At 35.1% G+C, this 22,431-nt stretch overlaps 1 long non-coding RNA gene across 1 annotated transcript; it reads left to right on the top strand.

Moving 5' to 3' along the window:
* The first annotated feature begins 12,452 nt into the window (after positions 1 to 12,452).
* LOC131528243 (uncharacterized) lies at positions 12,453 to 15,035 on the top strand. The gene is made up of 4 exons (XR_009267829.1): positions 12,453 to 12,838; positions 12,955 to 13,038; positions 13,815 to 13,995; positions 14,847 to 15,035. It is a non-coding gene; the product is annotated as an uncharacterized LOC131528243 (long non-coding RNA).
* The last annotated feature ends 7,396 nt before the right edge of the window (positions 15,036 to 22,431 follow it).

Raw genomic sequence — 22,431 nt, 5'->3', positions numbered from 1 at the left:
ATACTGTTACATCTAACAAGCGTCCGTCTGTTTTTCTCTTGTGTTTCACTGGTTTGTGTCTCATTTCTGGCCTCCATTTCTCTCTCTCCAGTTGTTTTTTTTTCTTATCTGGTTCTGATGCTCCAGCAGTTTTCTCTCTCTGTTATTTCATTTCTACACTCCATCTCTATCTGTGAAATCACACAAATGACATGAAGAGTTTAGTTAAAGCCAGTTTTAGTTCAAGAGCAAGTTCAGTTTATATCATCATGTGACTAAACCAGTAACAGTCAACAGTAACCATTCACTCAACTCAATACGATAGATTCATGCTGATTCACAATACGATTTTTTTTTTTTTTTTTTTTTACAAAATGAGGTTTATGTCAAATTGTAAATGAAAAGGTGTCCTTTTATTATTTCTCAGACAAAATGCTGCACATTTCATTTTGAAATTGAAATGTCAAAAAAACTAAATAAAAAAAGACATTCCTTCATAAAATCAAATGAAGGCTTTGTCTGTGTTTATTGATTACCATTCATATAACCACAGTTTTACTACAAATATCATGGTTAAACTATGGTTAGTTTAGCAAAGCCATGGTTAATTTGTGTTTACCATCACTGTGTGCATAATTATTAGTCACGTTGATATTCTGATCATATTTTTTTTCAAGCACATTTGACCAATTCCAAACTACATCAATCTTAATAACTACTATTAATTTTGTATTTAATCATTTATGAGTGATATATAATTGCACATGAAGTCTGGAAGTTAAAAACTCCTTATATTCAGGTGTGCAGAATTATTAGGCAGGTTTTCTTTTACTGACTTTAATTTTAGTCTGTTCTTCTGGTGTGGGTTGTGCTGATAAGCTCTTTGCCAAATCTTGTTTTTATACCCAGGTCAGATAGGGCCTTCAGGTCATTTCATGTCCCAGCAAAAGGTCCTGTGAAGCTTTTATTATGATACATTTATGATTGTTTTGTTCTGATTTGAGTATTTAAAGAGGATTGGTGAAATATTCAAGAAGCATCTGTGAACAGAACTTCCTGCACTTTTGCCGTGCGTCTCTCTATCTGTCACAGGTTTGTGGTTTCAGTAAAAAGAAAATAAAGGACTTTGAGAATGAAATACTCATGAACACACTTTCCCATTTAATAACATTAAGATGAGACAAAGACCAGGGGAAAACTGAGGACTTATAAACAGAAAGGGAACAAAAGAGCAAACAACATAATTCAAAACAGGTGGGGACAATGAACGATAATTAACTAACAAGAACAGGAACTAAACCAAATAAGGACAGACAGGAACTCAGACGGGTCGACACGTGACACTATCCGCCAGGTGTGCGACTCTTTGACATTATTTTAGTTTAGTATTCTAGGTTTGTGTTTCATGCTGATCAGTTGTGTGACCAACTTTTAATGCATTTCCTGTAACTGATGTATTCTTATTTTGAATTGATTGAATTTATTCTTAAATTCAATTGATTTCTATTATTGTTTGATTATGCCTGCCAAAAATAAATGTTAATTTTGATTTACTCTGGGGTTTCTAGAAATCACTTTTTCAAGTAGATTATTGTGTAATCTAACATTTCCCCAAATCTGCGTCCAGGACAGATCATACTGAAGTACTAACGGCTGGCAGGAGGCTCTCCAGATCTTCTGATTTCTGTCCGTCACCGGCTGAACAAGTTACAGTCTTCGTGATTATGGAGTAAATTTATGCTTTTTGTTATGTGCTTGCAGGGTGCAGCCTACATAAAGGTGTTTAATCACACTGTACTCTCTGAGTAAGACCAGGACTGGTCAGTTTGTGTTCGTGGATTCACTAAACGGCCGAGTGAATTAGTGATGTTAGGTCCTTAATGAACGAATAACTGAAAGTATGGAATTTCCCAGAACAATCAAATCTATAAATTATAATCAATAGCTATGATCAGCTTTTAAATTACAAACACAAAATAAAATTGAAGAATTAAAGACAATTGGAGTCAGATCAAATTATTCATGGAGTCAGATTTTTGATTGGAAACCAAATTTGAATGATTAATCAATTCCTTTAGGAATAAAACACTTGTTCAATAAAAATGTTTCTACATCAATGATGTAAAAGAGATAAAATAATTGAAGTAATGCTGCCTTAATTTAGAAGTGCTCCTCTTTAATTTTCATCAAATAAAATAATATAATATAATATATTCTTACTACCATCTTTGCCATGTTGTATTTTTTGACATTTCTATTTCACAGTTTCACAGTACTGTAATAGCTTAAATAACGAATAATAACAACTCTTAACAAAAATTTAATATGATTGGTTTAATGGCCTTGTGTTGATCTGAAGAGAAGAAACATCCATCACAACTCTGAGATCTCTGCTGATGTTGTGCCGTCTGAGCTTCAGGGGTTTTATATAGTGAGTAGATGCATATTACAACAGGAAAAGGGCTTCTGATATTCTGAACAGAACAGGAAACATGTCAAAACTGAGACGGGGTGGTTTTGGCTGAAGTGTACTTTGATTGGCTGTTTGTGTTGTATGTGCTACACTTCAACAGCTCTGTGAGCAGAAATGTCGCTGCAGAGCAAGAACTTCCTCGTCTTGACAAAAGTAGCTTATAACACCTGCATTATATTAATCTGAAAAACCAACACCACTATAAGACCTTACAGAGACTGATACAAAAACATGATACTTCTCACTGATAGCTGATATAATAATATAAATTACTGAAATAAAATCAGTCATAAATGTAGTGCAGAATACTGAGTAAAACACGGCAGAAGCAGAGATTGAGTGTTGAAGCAGAATGTCGTCAGTAAAGTGCATCAGAGCAGGATTGAGACACAGATCTGAGAGAGAAACCCTTCATGAGTCTGTTTGTTTGTGATCAGATGAGTCTCATCTCTTGTTTCGGGCAGTTTTCAGCATGTTTTTTCCATTTCTACAGATTTGTACTCGCACAGAAGTCCTGATCAAGCAGCTCTGTTTCAAGCAGCAGATTTGTAATTAAATGTGAATAAATGTTCTTAATAAATAAGTAAAGCTGGTAAAGCATGTGACATTGATTGCTATATTATCCTCTGTTTGTATCTTGACTGATATTTATCTATTCGCTCTTATTTCACTGCAGCTGCTCCGTCTGACAAGGTTCAGTTCTTCACTGTTCTGTCTTCATGTGTTTCTTCTTCATTTAAGACAACAAGGAATATAGAAACAAACAATGATTACAATATTACAAACCTTCAACACAGAATTGACGGCTATTAAAACATTTCTGATAAAATAACAAATAATCCAGATGTCTATGTGAAGATGTTTGGCTATAAAGCTCTTCAGTAAAGTACATGTTTCTCACCGGTGAGAAGAAGAGAGATGTAGAACGATCCAGAAATATACAGCGTTTAGTCACAGAAATGAAGGTCTACAGTGAGACTGGTTCCTTCTCTCATTTTGTATTTGGGGAAATATCTTAATTTGTGTTCTGAAGATGAACGAAGGTGTGTTTGGAACGACATGAGGGTGGGTAATTAATGACAGAATTTATTTTTTGGGTGAACTATCCCTTTAACTTATTCATCAGTGAGTGAAAAACATGAACAAATTGAACAAAATCTTAAATTTGTTCTTGAACAAGTTATTCAATATTAAGCTTTTCAAAAGGATTTGGTTTAACTGTATAAGCTTTATAAATATGGAGTTGCTTTGCTTTTTTCTGAACTGGTGTAATACATTTCCATCTTTTATTATCTGTTGCCTGTGTTGTTACTGTTGTAATATTTTGTGTGATTTTAATTTAAAAATCAATTTTGGGTTCATTTAACCCAGCAGTAGGCTTATAGTAAATTTCAAACAATATTTGAATGAAATAAAACAGCCCACTGTAGTGTTTGAAGTCCAGGTAAGCATGAACCCACATATCAATTTTTCTCTGGCCCAGTTCCGTCCCACACAATCAGCTTTCGCTTGGCCCACATACCACAATGAATTACAGTCCTAGTGTGGACCGGGTCTGGATTCCGGACAAGAGCCACACATGGGCTCTTGTCACACATAACTGGCCCAAGTCTCAACCAAGTTAATTACCCATAACTGGCCCTGAATCGGGTGGGCCGGAGCTGGGCCAGAGAACAACTGCTATGTGGGATGGAACCAAAACACAACCTTAAGTAAACCGTATCAACACCAGTCTTTAACCAGAAAGCCCAGAACTGAGCCATACCTTATCTGATCCACAGGTGAACTAAACCTGGCAGCCAAAATTTTGGCCAGAGATGGGCCATGACAGATACATATCTCAGCTACCTGTATGACCATAGCTGGCCCTATACGCTGGACCAGACAGGTTCCACATGTCAGCCTCAACAAAACCATAATCAAGCCACTTGATGCACACCCCTCCCAGATGAATACATTTAGCAGACGCTTTTATCCAAAGCGACTTACAGTGCATTCAAGTTATCATTTTTTTTTCTTTTTTTTCATCAGTATGTGTTTCCTGGGAATTGAACCCATGACCTTTAGCGCTGCTAATGCAATGCTCTACCACTGAGCCACAGCAACGAAATACAAATGAAAATAAATTGAAATAAAAAATAAAATGAAATACAATATTACCACAAAAACTGAACCCAGGACCTTTGGACAAACATTTTTATATTGTCTTCTCCCCATCTACCTGTATTCCCATTTTAATTATTGTTTCTTCCTTCCCCCAGCCCCTCATCATTTAGATTGTCTGATATAGCTTTTTGTCAGCTCCCAAATTCTGACTGTCTACTATAGGTGAAAGATCATTTTACAAATCCCAGGAACACACTACCGCTTTCTCTTGTGGTATTTTTATTTTTTTTCATCTATTTTCAAGTTTCAGCTTAAATATGTATTATAAATTAATTCTATTTGGGATTTTGTTTATGTTTACTTTTTTAAATTCAGTGTATGTTTTTGTTATGCAACCTTGAGCTTGTGTTGAGGCATATACATAAAACCTCCTTCACTTTCTTAATCTCTTATAGAGTGCATTCATGCTCAACCACACTGGTTCAAGATCCCCCCCCCCCATTCATGCTTTAAGCATTTAAGTAAAGAGAGGGGCGGGGGGGCATTTGCGAGGTCAATCTCCACACCAAACTTTGATTTGAAGGAAAAACATGAAAACTGGACAAAAAGACAAAAGGTACAAGACTGTGTACTTAAAGGCTTTAGAAAAAGAACTGGAATCCCATGAAGCACTACATAAATTAAAAACAGCATGATATTGTAGTTTTCAAACTATTATTTAAAAAAAAAAACTGAAATAACGCAAGCTGATGGCTTAGGTAGAAGCAAATACAACCGATTAACAAACTTGTAGCTCACATAAAGTCTGTTTTTAAAGGTACAAGATGGTGTTAAAATTTAATTTCCATTTAACAGAACCTGACTGTTGCACTATGTACTCCACTCTGCTCTTTCATTTTCCTCTGCCCTTCTCTTCACCCCTCCTCTTCCCATTTCCTCTTTTTGCTCTCTTCTTCTACTCCAGGGCCGGATTATCCATACACGGGATTGGGCGAGTGCCCTGGGGCACCAGCCAATAGGGGGGCACCAAGTGATTACGATAATGACAAGACCTTTAAAATATTTTTTCATGTTTTATTTATATTATTTAGCTGGAAGCGATACAGATACATAGAAAACGAACAGTTAATGATACAATATACAGAGAGAATATCAAATATATGCAAGCATATAAAGAATTACGATTGGGTCAGGTCACAGTGTATTTGCCCCCTCCCCCCCAGTCAGAGTCGAGCATATTTGGTGGATAGGCAGCATCGACTTGGCGGTTGTGCGAAACGTAAATTTAAAAAAAAAAAAAGAGAGAAAATATCACGACACATAGCCAGGGCTATACAGTGCGACTATCAAAAAATATTTAGGAGCACCTGTGCGACTAACCCAATCAGCATAGACTATTTGTGTTTGCGCTGAGAGGAGCTTCAAAGCTTTCTGCTTGCGTGTTTGTGCAGCGTTGAGTAATGTATCGCAGACATATGTTGATTCCTTGAATGCAATGTTAATCAGAATCCACTCACTGCTCAAAATACTTTTGTTCATTGCTGAGTTATGCAAGCTCACAAATCCTCTCGTTATAACAAACAAAGTGTAGATAGTGTAAATAAGAGATTCGTTGTGCAGTGTAGAGCGCTTCATTGATTATAATGGAGCTTTGTGAGATTGCGATGAACTGAAGTGAGTAACAGCTTTTAAAGATTATTAAAGGAGTTTGTAAATGTGATATTAAATTAATACAACAGCTCAATAAACAATAAGTTATATAAAGTGATGTACATTCTATGACTTTTAACAGTATTGCCTGATTTTGCTCTATTTAGTCAAGCAACATATAGTTTCAAACAGTCACAGCCGAGCCACTGCTCATCTCCATTCAAACACAGCGGTGTTTCATTTATGAATGAACCTGCATTTTAAATGAATCTAGTGAGTCAGTGATTCAATTACCCACTCATAAAGACAGTCGCTTGCTTCGTTCCTGAATGAATCAGCTGTTCAAACGAATCAATTGAATGAATGATTCAGTGAAAAAATCAGTGACTTACCGCCACCTGCTGGCAGTTTCATTTTTATGTTTAAAGCGTTCTTTCAGTTATTTAAATAATTTCAATCAAACAATAGTTCTATATTCAAAATTTTATATTTAAAACATTAATCTCACAACATTGTTATGAATTTAAAACATCCATGCCACCTCTGAGCCTCTGTAAATGTCTGTAAATTTACCTACATGCCACTTTTGTGTTCTTCTGTGCCACCTTTGTAGTGGAAACTAATTTTGTTATATGATTTCTTTTGATTAGTAACTTATTCTTCTTATTCTATTTTTTTTATTCGAAATTTTGGAAAAATATAATTTTTAATTTGACAATGACATAGCCTACCTTTAATAAAATTAAGGGGAAAAAGTGGCATTACAAAAAAAAATGTTTTTTGGGGGGGGCACTTCAAATGTGGTCACCCTAGGGCACTACACTGTGTTAATCCGGGCCTGTTCTACTCAACTAAGAACTTGAAAATCAATTAAAATTACTTTTGATTATTAAAAGTATGAATGACAGTATATATTGGGCATAAATGGCAACTTACCAATCACAAAATCTCGTATCTGTAGGTGTAGGAAGCCAATCTTTCCATTCAGTCCTCTCATGTTAACTTGCCTCGCCAAGGAGTTGGTAAACAGACCATGCATGATTCTCCAAACACACTCCTGAACGTCCGTCCCACCTTTAAGAGCCAATGTGTTTACCTGAAATCATTTATTTAATTAATTTTAAGCAGTGGTTTAATATTTTAGAACTTCAAGTACAAAGATTATTATAGATGAAACTGGTCAAAAAATTACCTAAAAAAAATATATATATTGTGTACACTTAAGAAACTTCTTGTGTGCTCATGAGATACCGTTCAGGTGCTCACACATTACAATTTCTGGCTAATGTACTGTAAACCATTTTCTTTGTGTGTCACTGCCATTTTACTGTGGGAAAAAGATGCAAATTAATTAAGGGAGATGGCTTTCATTAAGGCCCCAATATACTTATAGATAAGTTTTTTGTTTATGGTCAAAAAGACGTTTGAAATGCACGATCAGCGGTATCCACCTTATTTTTCACTGAAGATCAGCCGCTGCCAGTATAAAACACCTTAAAAACAATATGTTATGCTGTCTTATGCTGAAAACTTTGAACTGTTATAATCTTATTATGATGTCATTATCAATCACAAACACACTAGTTTGGAAAGCAAAAAGTTTTACCTTATTCAGCATTTTAACAAGCTGGACCTCGACACGTTGAGTTTATGTACATATATATATATATATATAGTTAACACTTTATTTTAAGGTGACATAATGCAGATTAATTACCTAATTAAGTAATTTAGTAGTAGCCATTGTACTTGCATGAAATAAAACATACTTACCATGTAACTAAGTTATGGAACAGCCAATGAGTCCGATTCCAGATAGTCTCTCTTCTGGTGAATCAATAATACAAGAACACAACACCCACCATGTTTATTGTTATATTAGCTGGTATATCATATATGTAGCCTATGTATGACCTACTGTATAAACAACAGTCCTTTTAGAGTAGTTTGTTGGGAGGAACAAGCACCACTTTAATGTACAGCCTACAACTGTTATTTACCCTGTAACTACAGGGAACAAGGGAGAAACGAGTTTGGACTTAAACACAGAACACTGAACATAAAACCTTGGGTTATTTACTGTACACTGTAAAAAAAAATCCTGTAAAAAAACGGCAAAAAGTCTGGCAGCAGAGTTTCCAGACGGATTCCGTTAAATTACAGAAAATATACATTTCACAAAAATACATGCAAAAACTGTAAAAATACAGAATAGACTTTACAGTCAAAATTAATTAAATTACAGTATATTACTGTTGATAATATGTTTTTAAACTATGGAAAAACTGACAAATTATGTCAAATTACAAAGAAAAACAACCGACTTTCAGTTTTATCTCTGTAAATTTGGGGTTTTAATTAGTTATTTTATAAAACTGCTCTGTCCATCTACAGTAATTTACTTTTAAATTAAAGTTTGTCCATGTACAATAACTAAGAAATATCTTTAAAACTTGCAATATGCACAAAAAGTTTGTATATTTACAGGATTAATCCTTCCTTTTACATAAGCAATCTCACAATTTCAACCAATCTGTTAATTAAAAGGTATTTAGCAGTTATTTTATGAAATGGCTGTCTACCTACAATCATTTTCTGTTAAAATAAAATAAAATTAGCTACAATAACTAAGAAATATTGTATAAAAATGTAGTAAGTATAGAATACAAAGACAAATGTCTCTAGATATACATTTTAATTGTTCATTTTCCATAAGTATTATAGTTTAAAATGTTTGTTGGACAGAGAAACAAGCATAGTACTTAGAAATACATAAAAATAGCAACATTACCAGCCAATTTCTGTAAAATTAATCTATTCTGTACTTATGCATAATTTTAAAGGAACCTGCACATTTACGACAAGTTACACAAAGAATAAAATGATAGGAAATACATACTTAATACATCATTTAGAACATTCAAAAATACCTACATTAAAAGGAAATTGCTGTATACCTTTATACATTTACAATTACATTTTATCCAACGCAACATACAAAGTCCCTTTTTTTTTTTTTTACAAACAGAAAGAGTTAGTATTAATGGGTCAAGTGTTCATGAAAAGATGCATTTTTAGCCATTTCTTGAAAATGGGTGGAGTTAGGCAGTTTACGTCAACAGCAGGGAACAGTCAAAGTAAAGGTCCATGAAAGTGATTTTGTGTCTATGGGATGGCACCACAAGGCGTGATTCACTTGCAGAACGCAAGCTTCTGGAGGACACAGGTCTGAAGTAATGAGTTTATGTATAGGGGTGCAGAGCCAGTGGTTGTTCTGCAGACAAACATCAGTGCCTTCAATTTGATGCAAGCGGAAATTGGCAGCCAGTGCAAACTGATGAAGAGAGGTGTGACGTGTGCTCTATTCGGCTAGTTAAATATCACTCTTGCTGCAGCATTCTGGATCAGCTGCAGAGGTCTGAGTACATGCTGGAAGGCCTGCCAAGAGAACATTACAACAGTCCAGTCTGGATAGAACAAAAGCTTGGACAAGGAGTTGTGGAGCATGCTCCAAAAGGAAGGGCCTGATCTTCCTAATGTTGTACAAGGTATATCCACAGGATCAGGCAGTGCAATGTGGTTGGTGAAGTTTATATGTGTTGGGTTGGCTGAAAACATGAGCAGTTTGACATGGTTGAGTTGAAGGTCATTCATCATCCAGCAAGAAATGTCCATCCAGCAGGCTGAGATGCAAGCAGCAACCGTCGGAACATCCAGCTGGAATGAAAAGTAAAGATGCGTGTCATTAGGATAGCAATACTGTTGTCAAAAGTAGACTTTGGTATCAAGTCAGTGAAATACTGGGATGCCAGGGAAATGCTGGTATCGTCACATTTTAAAATTTCAGTACCGACTTGGCACCAAATTTAGTACTTTGACAACACTAGATAGCAGTGATATGAAAAGCCATATTACTGAATGACAGACCCATAGTCATGTCATGTACATGGAGAGGAGAAGTGTTCCAAGCACTGAGCCCTGAGGTACCCCAGAAGCTAGATGTTACAATTGGACACCTCACCCCTCCACAACACCCTGAAGGACCTACCTGTGAGGGAAGACTTGAACCACTGGAGTGCAGTTTCTTAGACACCCTTACATGTTTTCATGATTTCTAGAAACCAGAACTTGTCCAAGCACCTTGGTTTAACTAAAAACTTTTGCTTCCGTTTAAAATGACAATGACTGTTGGCATAGTGCCAGAGATTTCACACATTACATAATGTAGATTTCTTTAAAAGTGCTTCTCCTCATACAATAAAATTCACAGACATCTTTTCATGTAGCTGTTTTACACTGATTTTGGTTTTAAATGGTCCTTGGTTTGTTTATTCACCCCTTACCACATAGGAACTGAAAATTATACACAAACAAGAACTGCTTGCACATCCCCCCCAAAAAAACTGCTGCATGAAAAGAAAATAAAGAATATGTTGCATTATCATATGGCATGAGAACACTTGTCCATGCTGATTTCAGGTAAAAATAAATAAATAAAATAAGTTAAAAGTTCACTGTTTCACACCTGGATTGCCATGCTCATCTGCTCTAGCTCTCCAGTCTTTCCACCCGACCTGAAACCACAATTTAAAAAATTAATAATAATAATAAATATTCAAATACTTTGTATTACATTCACACATTACAGTATATGTTCCACTGAGACAATGGTCTGGAAGCTGAGAAGTAAAGGCTAACAGTGATGTCTTGGTCTGCCATGTGGTAGCTAAATCTATATAAACATTTAGAGAAATTTATATTATTTACTTTGACTTAGCTGCATCACATTACTACATAGGGGCGTAACTGTCCATTCATCTGGATAGGTGCAGTTTTTATAACTAACGATCCAATATACAATGACAATTTAACATCAGACATTAGCCACGTTCAGCGTTTCAAAATGTCCCGCCATTAAATAGTTTCAAAACTTGGCGGGTAAGTTACTGCCATATGAGCAAAGAATTCATGCACTTGAACGGACTTTAATATGAATAACAATTTTACAAAAGCTTGTTTTGAGGTCAACGGATCTTTCTTGCATTAAAACAAATTTGAAAGACGCGTGCTGCACATTAAGTATTTGTAGTATGAAAGACTTACCTCAGTCGGTGATCGGTTGGCATGATGGTATCATCAAAATATGCTGTAGTTATCTCAGTGAAAAGAGCGCGATATTTTCTCACACAGCTCCTAATGGATAGCCTGAAATTCAAATCATCCGCGCGCCCTTCCGTTACTGTCGATGAGTAGAGAGCAGCTCTGCAGCTTGCATTGTGGGCGGGACTAAACGGAAAAGTTTTGGCGGCCGATTTGAAACTGCGTCATCACTTGTGCGCACACACCATAGACTGTAAAAAATCTTTATTTGAGTAGGCAACATTATACTACTGCTTAGAATATTATTATTGAATATATATATATTTGAATATAGTGTAAATGATTTCAAGTAAATAGGCAAGGGTACACTGTAACCTCACTGTTCATTTTTAATGCAGTGATTTATAATAAAGAATGCCCATAGATGCTGCTGCAATACTATACTTTTTGGCATGAAACTTCAAAAAAATCAAACGTTTCCCGAAGCATCAAAATAAAATTCTGTCGAAATAATTGGACAGTACACAGTGACTGACTGTTGATTTGTGGGTATACCTTTTTTTCCTATTTTTACAGGAAAAATCTGTAAAGATTATATAACATTATGTAAAATTACACATTACTCTGTAAAAATACAGAAAATGTCTTTTTAAAAGCGAAAAATTGTTGTAATACCAAAATACAAGCAATTATCTGTAAATATAATGGTAGAACTTTAAAATACAGCAAATACCTGTAAAATAACAGGTATTATATTGTATAATGGAAAAACAGGAAAATTCTGTAAAAAAAATACAGACCATTAACTGTAAAATTACATTTATTTTTAACAGTGCACATTATGTTAAATTCGTCTGAGCTGTGAGTTTACAGTAATCTCAGACAACTTCATCCAGATATCTGAATCAAATCCGTTAACTTGTTTGAAGAACCAAACGAGGCAGAGATGAATAATGAGGATGAACAGATGAAAGAGGAGATCTGAGCAGACTGTAGTGTGGATGGATGGAGTCTGTGATCATGATGGTGTTGTCTTCAGCTGCTGCTGTCTCAGGGATGTTGTGTGTTCTTCAGAACATGCTGAAGTTTCTCCAGAATTAAAGTTTACAGCTCCGTCTGGATCACGAGAGACTGGAAATCACAAACATACATCAGATTATCCTCATTGTTTGGGATTTGTTTTATGTTCTCAATCTATAATACATTCTGTCATTGACACACAATCACACATCTGTAAACTTTCATCTTACAGAAGATCGGATCAATCTGTCTGAATGTGAAGCTTTAAGACTGGTTTGTGAAGACTACACTGTTAAAAATTGCTGTTAATTTACGGCAGAATTTCAACAGTATAATCCTGTTATGTTCAAAAGCAGTACATTACTGTTTTTTTCGTTTTTGTGAAATGACGTAGACACAATATAACGGCATTCTACTGTATTTATAACTCGAAGGAAATAAAACATTACTATCCAGTATTTTTGTAAACTGCAGTGAGCACGCCGGGACTTTCATCCGTCTTGTTAACAGGTAAGTTCCCCTTTGCTTTGCGCGATTTCATAGACAAAATACATTACATTTGCTACTGCAACTAATCTGTATAGTGGATATCGGAAGTGACACTATCTTTTATTTGCTCTTTTTAGTGATAAACGCGCCAAATGCGACATCATCGAGTGCAACTGGATTTCTGACTCTGTGACTCGGATTATATTATTCCCAATTACAGGGTGAGTTTCATTCGTTATGAGATAATTCCTATGCAAAGTTAAGTTTTCAAACACTGTTGGATTGAAATCACATCGATGGCTCTGTAACATGCTGAAATGGCCGGTGTTGTTTGCTAATAGGCTAATAGGCTATCAGTTTGCAGAATCTGCTAACGCGTTAAACCTCCACTGTTTGAAAAAAACAAACGAACAAACTCAAAATTTCGGTGTGTTTGCAAATTTGGGTAAGCATGTTCTTGTATGACATGCTTATTCTAAGGGGGATTTTTACTGTTGTGCTTATATTGTTTTTATGTTGGTTATGTTTTTGCATCAATCCATGTTGGTTTTGTATTTAAAGTGATAGAATACTTATTAGCTGGATTTCTGAATCGGAAATCATATGCTTGGAGCACTTAAAAATGTAAACACGAAAGCTAAGTATGAGAACCAATGTTTTCATGTGTAAAGCTAGCATGTTTGAAATTGAGTTTTATTTACCATGCACTTGTGTGGACTTTCAGTGGATGGGCTTTCTTTGTTGTCTGAATATAAATGAAAATACATTTTACAATACACAATTTACAGTATACACATTTTGACTTAAAGGTCTGTCCAGACCAGTCCATGTTGAAATGCTTTTCTTATGTTAGAAGTGCTGAACTCTGTGACTGTTTACAATGATTTTAGTTTTCTTTGCATTCAATTGTAATCTGGCAATGTCAAATTAATGTTATGTCAATGCTGAAATTAAATGTGAATTAAATTAAAACATTAAATGTGTTTTTCTTTTAAAGGTTCAGGTGAAACACCAGGAAGAAGAATCCAGCACTGGATGATCAGCCTTGAGGAGCACATCATTTGTGAGGGCATCCAGCCGGCTTTTCTGTCTGGGCTTGCAGCTGATTTTTCTACTTACAACAATTTCAATCTTCAATACCAAGCTGAAGACGCATGCATGTTGGAATTTATTCAAAGGTTAGATACTTGGATGCATACATTCAATTCACTTCACATTTTATTTCTATATCACTTTTTACAATACATATATTTTTAAAGCAGCTATACAGAAAATGTATGTTTCATTGAAACATTTGGCCCTAATAAACAGGGAATAGCATCAAATAGAGAAATTTCCTGTCAAATATTTGAGCCCCAGTGAGCAGTAGGTGAATGTCAAGGAAATAAAATGTCTATCGGTGGTGAGGTGTTGGTGGAAACCTTGAAAGGAAGCAGATTCATCTAGGACCCATCCTTCATCATTAAAATGATGATCATGTGCATATGTTACAGTTCTGTCAGACATGGCTAAAATAGTAGGGTATAAGATGTGTTATGTCAATGCTTGAACAAAGAGATATCTTTAATCTAGACTGAAACACATCATTCAGTCCAAAAGATCTGAGTGTTGGAGCTTCTTAAGAAAGCTTTCCTTTCCTGACAAAGTAAAGTGAAGTGTTCTTGATACAAGAATATAATTTTATATACTTTTAATATTTATATGTTATCCGTGAGTACCCTTTTTGGCAACACTTTAGAATAGGGAACACTTATTCACCATTAACTACGACTTTTCCCTCAATAAATTCCTAATTTTCTGCTTATTAACAGTTAGTAAGGTAGTTGTTAAGTTTAGGTATTGGGTAGGATTAGGGATGTAGAATAAGGTCATGCAGAATAAGGCATTACTATGTGCTTAATTAGTGCTAATAAATGGCTAATAGTCTAGTAATATGCTAGCTAATAAGCAACTAGTTAAGAGACCCTAAGATAAAGTGTTACCATCTTTTTCCCTCCACACTAATTCTAAACACACATTTGTTTTTCAGGTGGTTCATCGAGATAAATCCGGAAAAGGGACCAGGGCTGGAGGAGTCATATCAAAGCTGATGGGGAAGGTCACCCAGAAAAAGAAAACCGTGAACCCTCGTGTCTGCAGTCTACTTAAAAAAATTTATGGATTTTGAGTTGGACTTTATACAAGTATTACACACCACAGACCACACACACACTCACATCACACACACACGTTTGTTTTGTGAAAAGTGGGGACATCCCATAAGTGTAATGGTTTTTATACTGTAAAACTGTATGTGCTATTGCCCTACACCTAAACCTACCCTTTACAGCGAACTTTGTGCTATTTCAGATTTTCAATACACTCCATTTTGTGTGATTTATAAGCCTTTTGAAAAGTGGGGACATGGGGTAATGTCCTGAAAAGTCACCTGCTCCTTGTAATACCTGTCATTACACACATTTATGTCCTCATTTGTCACAAAAATGTGCGCACACACCCACACACACAGTCTCTTGATCTCTATTTTTTCAGGTATTCATTAATTTCTATTCACTCAAAAACATTTACTCAGGTGTTCTCTAAGTTTTTCACTTAATCTTTGTGTCCAGAGTTATTTTTTTGGACAGCCTGCATGACCTATTAGAATTAATTGTTAAAGAGTTAAAGCAATTTATTTATCATTTATACAGCTGAAATGTACATTTATTGTCATAAATGTAATAAGCTTTGGGCTTTATTTTACAATTTGTTTTCATTTTGTACCAATGTTCTGTAAGTCAGAATCTGATTTGGGGAATATGTTGAGTTTATTTCTGTTATGACCACTTCTTCCCCTTAAATTTCAATTATTGTCTTTAATGTTTTTTCTAAGAAAGTTTTTTTTTTTTTTTTTTAATAAAGCAAAACAAGTTTTGAATCAACACTTTAAAGCTGCTTTACTTGTGTTACATTTCAAGTCACTATTTCAAAGGGTACAAATATATATTAAAAAGAAGAAAATGTTGTCCTTTTTACTAGCAGGCCATTATTCAATAGCGTACACAATGGCATAGTATATTTGTATTGTAGTTTACACATTGTTTGTTTAGTTGTGAAGAAGAGCAAAAAAAGTATTTGCGAAAACAGTAGTCAACTGTAAATTTCACCAACAGTAAGACACAGTTAATTTTACAGTTCCTTGCTGGCAACCAAGCTGCCAGTTATTTACTGTTTTTAACGGGACAATTTTTAACAGTGTAGAATTTCCATAATGAACAAACACTTACAGCTTGGGTTTATTCCTCCATACTGTTACATCTAACAAGCGTCCGTCTGTTTTTCTCTTGTGTTTCACTGGTTTGTGTCTCATTTCTGGTCTCCATTTCTCTCTCTGTCCCGTTGTTTTTTTCTCATCTGGTTCTGATGCTCCAGCAGTTTTCTCTGTTATTTCATTTCTACACTCCATCTCTATCTGTGAAATCACACAAATGACATGAAGAGTTTAGTTATTTTACCAACTCCAAACCACATCAATCTTAATAACTACTATTAATTTTGTATTTAATCATTTATGAGTGATATATAATTGTCCATAAAGGCTGAACGTGAAAAACTCCTTATATTCAGGTGTGCAGAATTATTAGGCAGATTTTCTTTTACTGACAAAATGAGCCAAAAAAAAAAAGAGGTTTAACTCTTCTAAAAAATGATTAAATACCCATGAGAAATATTCAAAACAGATATTGCAAAGTTAAGGCATGACCACTGCACACTGTTTGAAGAATCTATCTTCCAGAATCTGGCAGTAAGTTTTAGGAGCTCATTTTCAGTCAATCCTGAAGACAGACATTTCAGGATAGAAGATGGAACAAAAATGAGCTCCTAAAACTTTCTGCCAGATTCTGGAAGATTAATTCTTCAAACAGTGATACAAGAGGATCTGCTGGTCCTTCAAGAGTCACTCTCAGCTCATCTGTCCATAAAGCCTATAAAAAAGTCTCACAATACTTCAGCATGTTATTCTTATTAAGTGAGGGTCATTTTTTAGGATTTTTTACCCAAGCAAAGTCTCTGAGAACCTGACACATTGCTCTTCTGGAGACTCCAGGAAGGTTGCAGTTCTGGAAAATAGTGGCGTCGCAAACTAAATGTTTCCTGATGGTTTCACACCTAATTCTGCACATTAATTCTTAATTATTTTGCAGTTAACGTGTCTTTTCTTCTCCACCTGTTTTTCTGACCGTGCTGACCCAGTGAGGAGTTTGCTATCCAGTGGTCATGCCTTAACTTTGCAATTTATGTATTGCATTAGTTTTGAATATTTCTCATGGAGATTTAATAATTTTTGACATTTCTCATTTTTTGGCTAATTTTATCAGTAAAAGAAACCCTGACTAATAATTCTGCACACCTGAATATAAGGAGTTTTTCACTTCCAGCCTTCATGGACAATTATATATCACTCATAAATGATTAAATAGAAATTAATAGTAGTTATTGAGATTGACAAGGTTTGAAATTGGTAAAATGTGTTTGGAAAAAAAAACAATTATCAGAATATCAACATGCCTAATAATTATGCATGCGGAGGTTTCATTTTCATAAGGGTTCATATAAATTTCCAATTGCTCTGTGAATTGTTTAACATCTCAATCGACTTGAACCGTCACATATTTTAATTGTCAACAGGAGAATCAAAGAAAGATGATTTTGTAAATTGGTAAAGTATATTTAAGTAATCAGAGTTTCACTGTAAAGCACAGTCTTTGCTCAGCTGTATGGTAGCGTGGAGTAAAACTGTTCTCCCAAAATATCCACTAGATACAATCAAGATACATTTTTGTAACTACGTTGACACGGGTGATGTAGAAATATAAAAAATAATTTTAATCTCAAACTGACTATGCTCTGATTTTGCTGTAAATCTATAATGCTGATTGCTTTGTCAGACTGAGGGGCATTTTACCCGACAAAACACACTCTTGGTTCAAATTAATTTTTCTTTTTTTTTAATAACATGAAAACTCTGGAAATGTGTCATACTTGGTTTATAAATGATATCATTGTAGGGGGCTTTGATCTCCTCGTGAAGCCAAACACTCAGGAACTCTGCAAATGTCATGCAACAAAACAATAAACTCTAATCAGACAAGAAGATCTGAGAGAAGACCGTTTGCTCATCGGTCCCTTCACCCATCCTCCCCCCTGGACACATGTCCTGGTCACTAAACATTGACAGAGAAATGCCAAGAACTCAAGTTGCTACTCTTTACATAAAAAATTTACTATATCTTCAGAATTCACGAGCGTAAACTTTTCATGTTTGTATCAATGTTACAGTCTCGGTGCGATTGGAAATGTGATCTCAGTCTCATATCAATAGAACAGACCAAAAATAAAGATCTCAAATCTGAGAGAAAGTCTGTTCTTCTGGTGTGGGTTGTGCTGATAAGGTCTTTGCCAAATCTTGTTTTTATACCCAGGTCAGATAGGGCCTTCAGGTCATTTCATGTCCCAGCAAAAGGTCCTGTGAAGCTTTTATTATGATACATTTATGATTGTTTTGTTCTGATTTGAGTATTTAAAGAGGATTGGTGAAACATTCAAGGAAGCATCTGTGAACAGAACTTCCCGCACTTTTGCCGTGTGTCTCTCTATCTGCCAGGTGTGCGACTCTTGACATTATTATATTTTAGTATTCTAGGTTTGTGTTTCATGCGGATCAGTTGTGTGTCCTGTAACTGATGTATTCTCATTTTGAATTGACTGAATTTATTCTTTATTGATTTCAATTATTGTTTGATTATGCCTGGCAAAAATAAATGTTAATTTTGATTTACTCTGGGGTTTCTAAAAATAATTTTTTCAAGTAGATTATTGTGTAATCTAACATTTCCCCAAATCTGCGTCCAGGACAGATCATACTGAAGTACTAACGGTTGGCAGGAGGCTCTCCAGATCTTCTGATTTCTGTCCGTCACCGGCTGAACAAGTTACAGTCTTCGTGATTATGGAGTAAATTTATGCTTTTTGTTATGTGTTTGCAGGGTGCAGCCTACATAAAGGTGTTTAATCACACTGTACTCTCTGAGTAAGACCAGGACTGCTGAGTTTGTGTTCGTGGATTCACTAAACGGCCGAGTGAATTAGTGATGTTAGGTCCTTAATGAACGAATAACTGAAAGTATGGAATTTCCCAGAATAATCAAATCTATAAATTATAATCAATAGCTATGATCAGCTTTTAAATTACAAACACAAAATAAAATCAAAGAATTAAAGACACTTGGAGCCAGATCAAATTATTCATGGAGTCAGATTTTTGATTGGAAACCAAATTTTAATGATTCAAGATCATTTCTTGCAGAAGCGCCGTATAAGACAACCTTCGACCAGACCGCTGGACTCCGCTTTTTGGGCCGGTGGGTGGATCCTTACATCATTGTCACTAAAACTATGATAACTATTCTGGACACATTTAACTTTTGTTCTGTTCCACAGAAAAAAGACAGTCCTTAAGAGAGGCGTTTTCCCCCGATCCACCCGATAGAGCTCTTAAAGCAATAGTTCACCCCAAAACATTGCATGGTGATCAAAACAATACAGATACAGTGCTTTCTTGCATGCAACACATATAATTCACTTTCCTTCTTGTGGCAAAACAGAAATAAATGAATCAGTTCCTTTAGGAATAAAACACTTGTTCAGTAAAACTGTGTTTCTACATCAATGATTTAAAAGAGATAAAAATCATTAAAGTTGTGCTGCTTTAGTTTAGAAGCGCTCCTCTTTCATTTTCATCAAATCTCTAGCCTTCCAGACTATTCTTCTTTTGTTCTTGTTGTTAATAGGCTATAGTATAATATAATATAACATAATATAATATAATATATTTTACTACTATCTTTGCCATGTTGTATTTTTGACATTTTCTGTTTCACAGTTCCACAGTACTGTAATAGCTTAAATAATGAATAATAACAACTCTTAACAAAAATTAAATATGATTGTTTTAATGACCTTGTGTTGAGCTGAAGAGAAGAAACATCCATCACAACTCTGAGATCTAATGTTGTGCGTCTGAGCTTCAGGGGGATTTTTATATAGTGAGAAGATGCACATTACAACAACAGAAGGGCTTCTGATATTCTGAACAGAACAGGAAACATGTCAAAACTGAGGGGGGTCGTGGCTTTGGCTGAAGTGTACTTTGATTGGCTGTTTGTGTTGTATGTGCTACACTTCAACAGCTCTGTGACCACAATGTCACTGCAGACCAAGAACTTCCTCGTCTTGACAAAAGTAGCCTATAAAATGTGCATTATATTCATCTGAAAAAACCAACACCACTATAAGACCTTACAGTGACTGATAGAAAAACATGGTACATCTTTAAAAGTTTAAAAAGTGAAACCAAAAAAAAAAGTTATACAGTTTTAAGTTTATGAACAATATTTTATGTAAAATATATATTTCATTAAACACGTTGAACTCTAAACCTGCTAGAAAATCAAACCATAAATCTAAACAAGTTGTGTTCCAAATTTGAGGTTGATATCTCAAAAAATGAGCTTCCAGTAATATTTTATTTGAGCGCAGTACCAAATTTTCCGCATTAGATGCCAGCAAAGCTCCGCTGGTGCACACAGTGGTTGGATTTGTGATTTACAGTAGTTTTTCTCTCTCAAATATTACAAGAACACAAGCGCACACACACACACAATTTTTTTTATGACACACATACAAATCAGTCTCTGACATCCATACCAACACACCCACACAATTATAGCTGCATTATTTATCCAATTAGCTCTATAATATGCAGAAGCAGAAAACAGGAATAAAGCAGATATTTGTTTTATAGGCCAAACCTGAAAAAATGGCAGCATCTGGTAAAAAAATGTGGGCATTTTTGTCCAAAAGGCGCTGAGAGGAAGTATTTTTTGTACCTAGTGTAATATAAATTTATTAAAGGAAATGAGGGTGTACACTGTACCAAAATTTATGCAGTTAGCATTAACACAGGCAAACTTATAAAAATAACCAAACAAAACTAAAATGGACACAAATGTCCATAAGGTTGCACAAGGGATGTTTGATTAAATTTTCAAACTTTGCATAAACTCATCTAAAACAAATCTTGAACTGTTAATTATTAGTTCAAATACTTGTTATACCATTAAAAAATAATCACAAAACAAGATGAAGATAACATTAGATACAGGGAACAACACCAAACCCGCCTGAGCAGAATAAAGGCAAAACCCAGACATAAACAGCAGAGTTAATGTCTCTGCTATGTGAATTTTTGCTGATGTGAAAGCCATAAAGAACTGTACAAGCCATAATTCATTCTGGCACTCTCATATTTCATAAGAGGAGAGAATAGTTGTGCAAAAAGAGAAATTCAGAGACAGAGCAAATTTATTGTTTGCGATGATCGAAATGCTGAAAGAAAAACATACTGCAAATATTGCATTGACAAGAACAAGAACTGATAAGATGTGCGTACACTTCAATGCAATGTGTAATAATGCACACACTGATCTGCTGCAAGATTTTACAGTTTCTCATTTGTTTGTCAGGTCAGTTTCAGACTCATTTAGCAGCTTATGCTAACAGTGTGATGCAAACATTCTTGATGTGATTGTATTCATAGAGCATGTGTCTCTATCATCTCATTTCAACGCAGCTACACAGAAACCCAAGTATTTGTCATTTAAAGAGTTCGTTTGCCCATATAATCATTAGGAAATAGAGTAAACTTATTTGGCTTGCTGTCCACTGATGAGTGGCTCGATGAAGCAGCTTCAACTCGAGCTCTGATAACCCCCCAGGGACATGATATAAGGTGATTACAAAGGGCAAGGTACCTAAGAAGAAGGTGGAGATTGGGGAGGTGGAGGGATGCTGGAGCAGCTGAGACTGGAGAGAGGTAAGCAGCTGCTTATATACTCCGGCTGTTGATTGAAAGATTAGATGGGCTCGCTCCTCCCTAACTTACGTTTAGGAACTTCATTAATGCCAAAGGAAATTGTGGCTGGATTAATCATGTTCAGTTAATTAATTCAGAAGAAAATGTAATCTAATTTTGTGTGTACTTGCCACAATCTGATCAAATAATGAGTCAAAAAGGGGATGTTACAAAAATAATTTTGAATTATAGACAATAGTTTTTACTGCAAAATTGTCTTCCACTGGTTGTGAGTAATAAAATAATAAAATAGTACAGAATAAAATAAATTGAGTTATACAAAAATACAGAGAGAAATATATTGACTCTATATTAAAATATACAGGCATGTCAAAATATGCATACATACGAAATAAAGATGAAAATGGATGAAATGTAAATGCAAAATATTGCAGTAAATGTAGTGCAGAATACTGAGTAAAACACGGCAGAAGCAGAGATTGAGTGTTGAAGCAGAATGTCGTCAGTAAAGTGCATCAGAGCAGGATTGAGACACAGATCTGAGAGAGAATCTGTTCATGAGTCTGTTTGTTTGTGATCAGATGAGTTCAGGAGCTGATGTGATGATGAAGAATAATGTTCAGCTCTTCACAACAGACTAGAAATCACAAACATATCAGATTATCCTTGTGTTGGATTCATAGGGTTTTTATGTTCTCAA

This window comes from Onychostoma macrolepis, chromosome 21, assembly GCF_012432095.1.
Source record: "Onychostoma macrolepis isolate SWU-2019 chromosome 21, ASM1243209v1, whole genome shotgun sequence".
In the NCBI taxonomy this organism is placed as follows: domain Eukaryota; kingdom Metazoa; phylum Chordata; class Actinopteri; order Cypriniformes; family Cyprinidae; genus Onychostoma; species Onychostoma macrolepis.
Note: the sequence above shows the minus strand (reverse complement) of the source record. Positions and strands in the feature narration are given on the sequence as shown.